The sequence below is a fragment of the Topomyia yanbarensis genome, chromosome 1, assembly GCF_030247195.1.
Source record: "Topomyia yanbarensis strain Yona2022 chromosome 1, ASM3024719v1, whole genome shotgun sequence".
NCBI lineage: Eukaryota > Metazoa > Arthropoda > Insecta > Diptera > Culicidae > Topomyia > Topomyia yanbarensis.
The window spans coordinates 217,119,046-217,125,045 of record NC_080670.1 but is presented as its reverse complement, the minus strand read 5'-3'; the positions used below and the strand labels follow the sequence as shown (position 1 = coordinate 217,125,045).

The 6,000-nt window shown below is 42.0% G+C and overlaps 1 protein-coding gene across 5 annotated transcripts in view; it reads left to right on the top strand.

Moving 5' to 3' along the window:
• LOC131692995 (potassium voltage-gated channel protein Shaker) overlaps positions 1–6,000 on the top strand; it is a 234,920-nt gene that overhangs the window by 16,159 nt on the left and 212,761 nt on the right. For 4 of the 5 annotated variants that reach the window (XM_058980457.1, XM_058980486.1, XM_058980432.1 and 1 more), the window contains exon 1: positions 558–2,375. The exons of the other annotated variant lie outside the window; for it this stretch is intronic. The gene's annotated coding sequence lies outside the window, so the exon portion shown is untranslated. Of the gene's footprint in view, positions 1–557; positions 2,376–6,000 lie in introns of those variants that run through there. 5 annotated transcript variants of the gene reach the window in all.

Below are 6,000 nucleotides of genomic sequence, written 5' to 3'. Positions count from 1 at the left end.
TTCCTTTTCTAGTAGCTGTAGTCTTTTGTTATTCATTCCGGACGGAGGTCGCCATCAACTACTCATTTTCACCGACCGCCTTGTTTTTTTTCTATTCCCTTTGCATCCCTTTCCCTTTATTGAATGAGATACTCTCATTTTTTTCGTTCCACCTTTTCATAAAACTCTAGTTGCACTGACATCTGAAAATTGTAATTATTTCAAAAGCCTGAGCAGATTCTGAATCAAGTCCTTCCAAGGTACCATTGCCATGTTCTTCCTCACCACTGATTCTCGTTACCAATCGCGTTTCAAGTACCTACCATATTCCGACACCCACCCCCAACTCGACACTCAGCAGCCTCTCTAACACCGTTGTTAGTGCGAATTTAAATTCGTACGAACGGCACCCAGCCAAGCAAGCGAAGCGAACCCCACGAAGAGCGTTGTACGGGTGGTTTGGTACTCACCGTTGCTGTTGCTTTTGCTGCTACTGGCGCCTACTGCGATGTGTGATTGCTGCCTACTACTCTACCTTCTCGGTACGGTCGATGGTCAGTAATCAGCAGTAGCAGCTCATTCGTTGTGACGGTCAGATCTCGGTGGAATCGCGCTCCGTGCCATTCGCCGTCGCTGTGTGGATATTTGTTGCTCCTGAAACCTCTGGAAACTGAGCCGAAAGAAGGACTACCAACACCACCACCACCACCATCAGCGCTTAGTCTGCAAGGCAAATATTCGTCGAGAGATTCTTTCGACTGTAGAACTGTTGCCTGCGGGGGAGTGTGTATGAATTTTGTTTGTCCCCTTGACTAAGTTCTTACATGGCTCCATGCTCTTCTCGGTTAGAAATTTTCTCTAAAATTGAATTGTTTTTTTAGAGATCGAGAATATCACACAAACACTGTACTGTAGTGGCACTTGATCTTTTCTCGCGAGTTAAATTTGAACAAAAAAAAAATAATCTCGGGAAGGATAAAACCAACGATAACATTTTACGGGGTTGACAAGCCCTCTTCCCATTTTTAATTGGTTGGCTGACAGAGCAAACGATGCGAAAGCAGAATTACAAAGGAGCAAAGTGAAAGTGAAATTTTTGCTTCGTGCGGCAAGTTCTGCCTGGTGTGTGTCCTGATCCGGTGCGGGAGTTGCGGCTTTCATCCCCCCCCCCCCCCCCTATTGGCCAGCATCTTCTGTGTGAAGAAAGAAGTTGGTTTCACTGCGTGAGTGCGAGAGTAAAAGTGCGTGTGTTTTTCATGCTTGTCAGGTGCGAGCATGTCGTTGGAAAACACGGCTACCGTTAGTGGGAGAGAGAGAGAGTGAGTAAGTAAGTGCGACTGAGAGTCAACGATTTCCCGCAATATGAAGAAGAGATCTACACACTTTGGGTCAATGGAGTGCCGCGAGATGTTGTTACTGGCGGATGCTGCTGGATGCGGAGACTAACCGGAGCATTAAAGTGGAAAACCGATATCCAGTGGGGGATCTTTTCACGGGGATCTATCGCGGATCAGTGAATTTTCCGTCCCCAGTTCAGAAGGTAGTTATTTTTAAACAGTTCTCCAGAGTGTCGTACTTTTCCAAACACACAAGGACGGATTGGTGGAAAAAGAACGGAAGTGATTGTGTGGAAGAAGTGAGCGGCGGGGTCCGCTTTTTTCAGCATCATGCAGAATAGCAGCAGCATAGACGTGTGAATTCGCGGTGCTGGTGGAGAGCTGGACCGAAGTGTGAGTGAGCAACAATTTTCCGTCTCTCGCTCTCGCCATCTTCACCTCGTACGTGTTTTGGCCTCGGTTCGGTGGAAATAATGAAAAATAAATATCAATATTATTATAGTTTTGTGATTTATCATGAATGCCCCGTAAGTGCTTTCCGGTTCTGCTGGAATGAATAGATGAAAATCAGCTTATCCCCCCGAGGGACCGTAAAAGCTAATATATTGGCGGAAAAACGACGAAAAAGCGTTTATGAGCAGCCTCCAGTGGTGACAGCCCTCGGTTTGCGATCGTTTGTGGTTTATGCTAGTGAAAATTTATGCGAAAGACGACGACACAGAAAAATAGAACCAACACATCTGTGGGCGCGCAGTAGGCGGGCGATTAGGATGCTGCGAATTCTAGCGGCGCACTGCTGGTGGTGGAATTATGCTAGTGATTGTGGCGCTGCCAGCCAACACCGACTACGACGACGGTTGCGTTTTACTGCAGTCGTGTTGATGCCTGGGCCACTGCAAAACGAAGCATGAAATTGTCACTGAACCGGAATGGTAACATCTAAGTAGGCGTGCAACTACGGCCGGACGTCGTCCTCCAGGAACGTTTCGCCATTCGTCTTCGCAAACAGTGCTAAATTCAGACTGCTCGGTGGAAAGAAGAGGAAATGAAGTTGCACAGGTGCGTTGTTTCTACATTCCATTTTCCATAGCCTGCTTAATATCGAGCGAATAAATTCGTGCATCTAAAGCGCTCAGCAAGTGGTAGCTCGTGTCAAAACCTCTGGTCTTGTAACGAATATATTAATGTATTCACGTATTATTGTAGAGCAGTTCTAATTATACACCCACCTAACGTTTGCCGATCGGTGGAAGCGCCAACAAAAGCCGACCGATTGATCCGTTTTTTTTTGCTTTCTCACGTTTGGATTTGGCGCTTGAACAAAGTTCAAGAATGTTTCCTATTTCTAGAACTGGCGGGCCCGTTGACAAGGAAATTATCCTGTCACGGTACTGTCGCGTGAAAAAAGCGTGTTGGCTATTTCTCCTGTGTTATGAGTTTTGTGTGACTTTCGAAACTATGGAACAAGTTGACCTCGCAGCAATGAGTTTGACATGTGATGTCAGATCTGCATTGAGTTTGTTCAACTAGGTTTCGAAAATGTTTCAACCAGTGCTTGATGGATAATGAAGAAGATTCAAACCACTGCTCGAATCATTGATGTGAACGTTCCAAAGGTCGTTAAAGGCTACAAATCAAATGAGGCACGTGTCAATTGAGCCAATTTTTCAAATTATTCCAATTTCTGAAACATGGTTAACAGGGTAGCCGAAAAGTACCATTTCCAGCTTGGTTACTCGCAAAATGTGCCCTAGATCAATTCTTAGTGGTCGATTGCGTAGCCTAGAAACTGAACTAGATCAGCTCATAATTGTTCAATATACAAATCTAAAATATACATCATTTTGAAATAGATTACCAAGATATTAAATGAATATCTTCGAAGTTTAACAACTATAAATTTCTTGAAGATGCATGCAAAACAGTTTTAGCCCCGACTTTCCGATTCGGTAAGGTGTCCGTGCGAAAATCGGATCTCGTCAGGAACGGTGCGACTATTTTTTTTGGCAGCTGTTGATGAACGGTTTGTAAAAAAATTAAGTCGGTGCTTCCAAAATTGAAAACTGATTTCGCCACGAGGACCGCCGATCGCATGCAGTTGTAACTGGCGGAATGTTTCATTGAATGTCAGGTCGTAACCTGTTTTTGGTAAGACTTGAAATATCAGCACTGGTTTCCTTGCATGATGGAATTGAATAGAAGTGAACGTTAGTCAAAGCGCCAGAGTTCAAGAAGCCGAAGTTCCATATGCTAGAGTGTTGATTCGGGAGTCTACATTTCGGTCTAAAGACCGAAATTTGGCGTCCACTGTTCAGATTATAGACCCCAAAGTTCGTATATTGAAAAAAAAAAAAAAGATTTCGCGGACTCGACCCAAGAGAGCAAAGCTTGAAGTCGAGAGTTCTAGAATCCAGAGCTTAGAAATGACGACCTTGAGTCCAAAGCTCGATGTTTATAGGGTGTAAGGTGTATAGTTTAGAGTACAGGATCCAGAGTATAGAAATAAGTAACTGGAGTCCCGAGTATAAACTCTAGAGTCCAGAGTTCCATGTCCTGCGACTTAGGAGTTTTAAATTAAAAACCTAGAATCCAAAGTTTAGGGTCATCAGTTTAGAGTGTAGGGTCCAGAGTCCGCAGTGAATTGTCCCGAATCCGTAGGTTCAAAATAAATTTCCGGTGCCCTGAGTCTAAAGCTTGAAATTTAGTGACGATATTTTAGAGCCCAAGTATGAAAAGATTGGTGTTTCAGAGTTCTTAGTTCAGAGTTCTTAGTCAAGAGTCCAAAGTGGAATCCAGAGCTTAGAAAAGAAGATAGAAGTCCGCATTCTGAGGAGTAGAGTCCATAGTCCACAGCTGTGAATTAAGAACTCAGAAATAAGGTCTAAAAATAAGAATCAGAAATTGTGTGTCTAGTTTCCACAGTTCAGAAACCAGAGCTCAAAGCTCGTAGATTGGGAATAAAAGTTCGGAACCTCAAGCTCAGAGTCCAAAGTGTGGAGTCCTGCTCCAGAGTCAAAATCACAGATCCCAGAATCTAGAATCCAGAATCTAAAAAGCCAATTCAGAGTTTGGTTTGCCCTAATTTCCATGTGTATTCAGCTCTGCTTGTTTTGATTGTTCTCTTCTTACCGAACTGTCTGACCACGCAACCACGTGCTTCTCGTTCGACTAGCAAACGATGAATAAAGCACGAAAATACACGAGGGCCTTGAATAACTTTCCAATATTCGACTAGGTCACTCGTACCTACTTCGGGATTTAATACTAATTAATTTAAATTGGTGAACATTTTTTCCAACTGATTAGTATAAACAGAATGTAATAATGTTACTAACGATCAAAACTTTGCACTCCTGTTATATCTTGTATTTTGAAAAGCGGCCCTCATATTTAAAGGTCGTAGTCACGACAGAATTACAGTTACAAAATGGCAGAAAACAATTGCAGTGTTTTCAGCTTGATAGCCTTATATATATAGCTGCAATTACGCCCCAATTATACAACTGAGCATTCAGTTCTTGTAACTTAGTTGGTATACAGCAACCAAAAATCAACAACCAAGAAAGTGGCATCAAGAAGATTCTCGATATACTGGTAACTGTCGCAAAGTGTCATTGAATGTCAGGTCGTGTCGTTGAAAAAAAACTGTTTTGGTAAAACTTTTGAACGATATCAACACTGCATTCCTTGCATGATGAGATTGAATAAAAGAAACCGTAAGTCAAAGTGTTATTTTCTCCGTCAATAAATTGCACCTCACGAAGAGATGGCCGAGCATGGTACTATTGAAATCAACCGCTACAGTGTTCCTCTGAAGTGGGATACTTTCTACGTCGGAGTTTCGCTCATTTTTATATACGATTATCAGGAACAGGAGTAATAGTTGTTTGGTGCCTCCCCACACAATGCGAAACGGATAGAAGGATTCTTTAGCCATTTGGTTTGGGCACTTATAGCAAAAATACTGGAAAGAGCTAGAGCGTACTGGGTGCTTAATTTTGAAAATTTAATTTTTTTCTGAATTTGTTAATATGATTCAAGGTTATCAAGGACTACTAGAAACTAGTTGAATTGAGGCTTGCGATTGGAAATGCTGCTTTTCATTTTTGTATGCATACAAAAGCATTATGTCAATCTTTTTATTTTCTAAATTTTCTTTGAGGAAATCTCAGATTAATATTTTTTTAACAGAAAGCCAGAGAGGCAACCTTCTTAAAAAATTGTTGTGAATGTCACAAGATCTTGGTGTTTCATGCATTTTCAAAGCTCAAACTCAAGTCCAAACTCAACTCAAACATTTTCCATAGTGTCCCATACAGACATTCCTCAAAAATTGTCGCTACATCTCGACGTTTAAAAACATTCGAAAGTATTTGAAATACGAATTCGATTTTTTGAAATTTCAAATTGTCCCCGTTTTAATGTTTTTTATGGGTGAGTGTTTTTAACCTTTAACCGTTTTGGACCGTTTTGCGCGATCCCTTATTCATGTCCGATTGAGCTCAAACTGTGTCCGTTGCGTGCCATTGCCACCCTAATAAACATGAAGCAATTTGCTTGCCATACTGCGTTAAGAGGCATCGTTAATGTAGGAAATGAAGATCAGTTGTCCTAAGTGACTTCCTTGAGTGAAGCTTACTTGAAAAAACCTATTCGAGTAAGATTGAGCCAACCCTACCAAAAA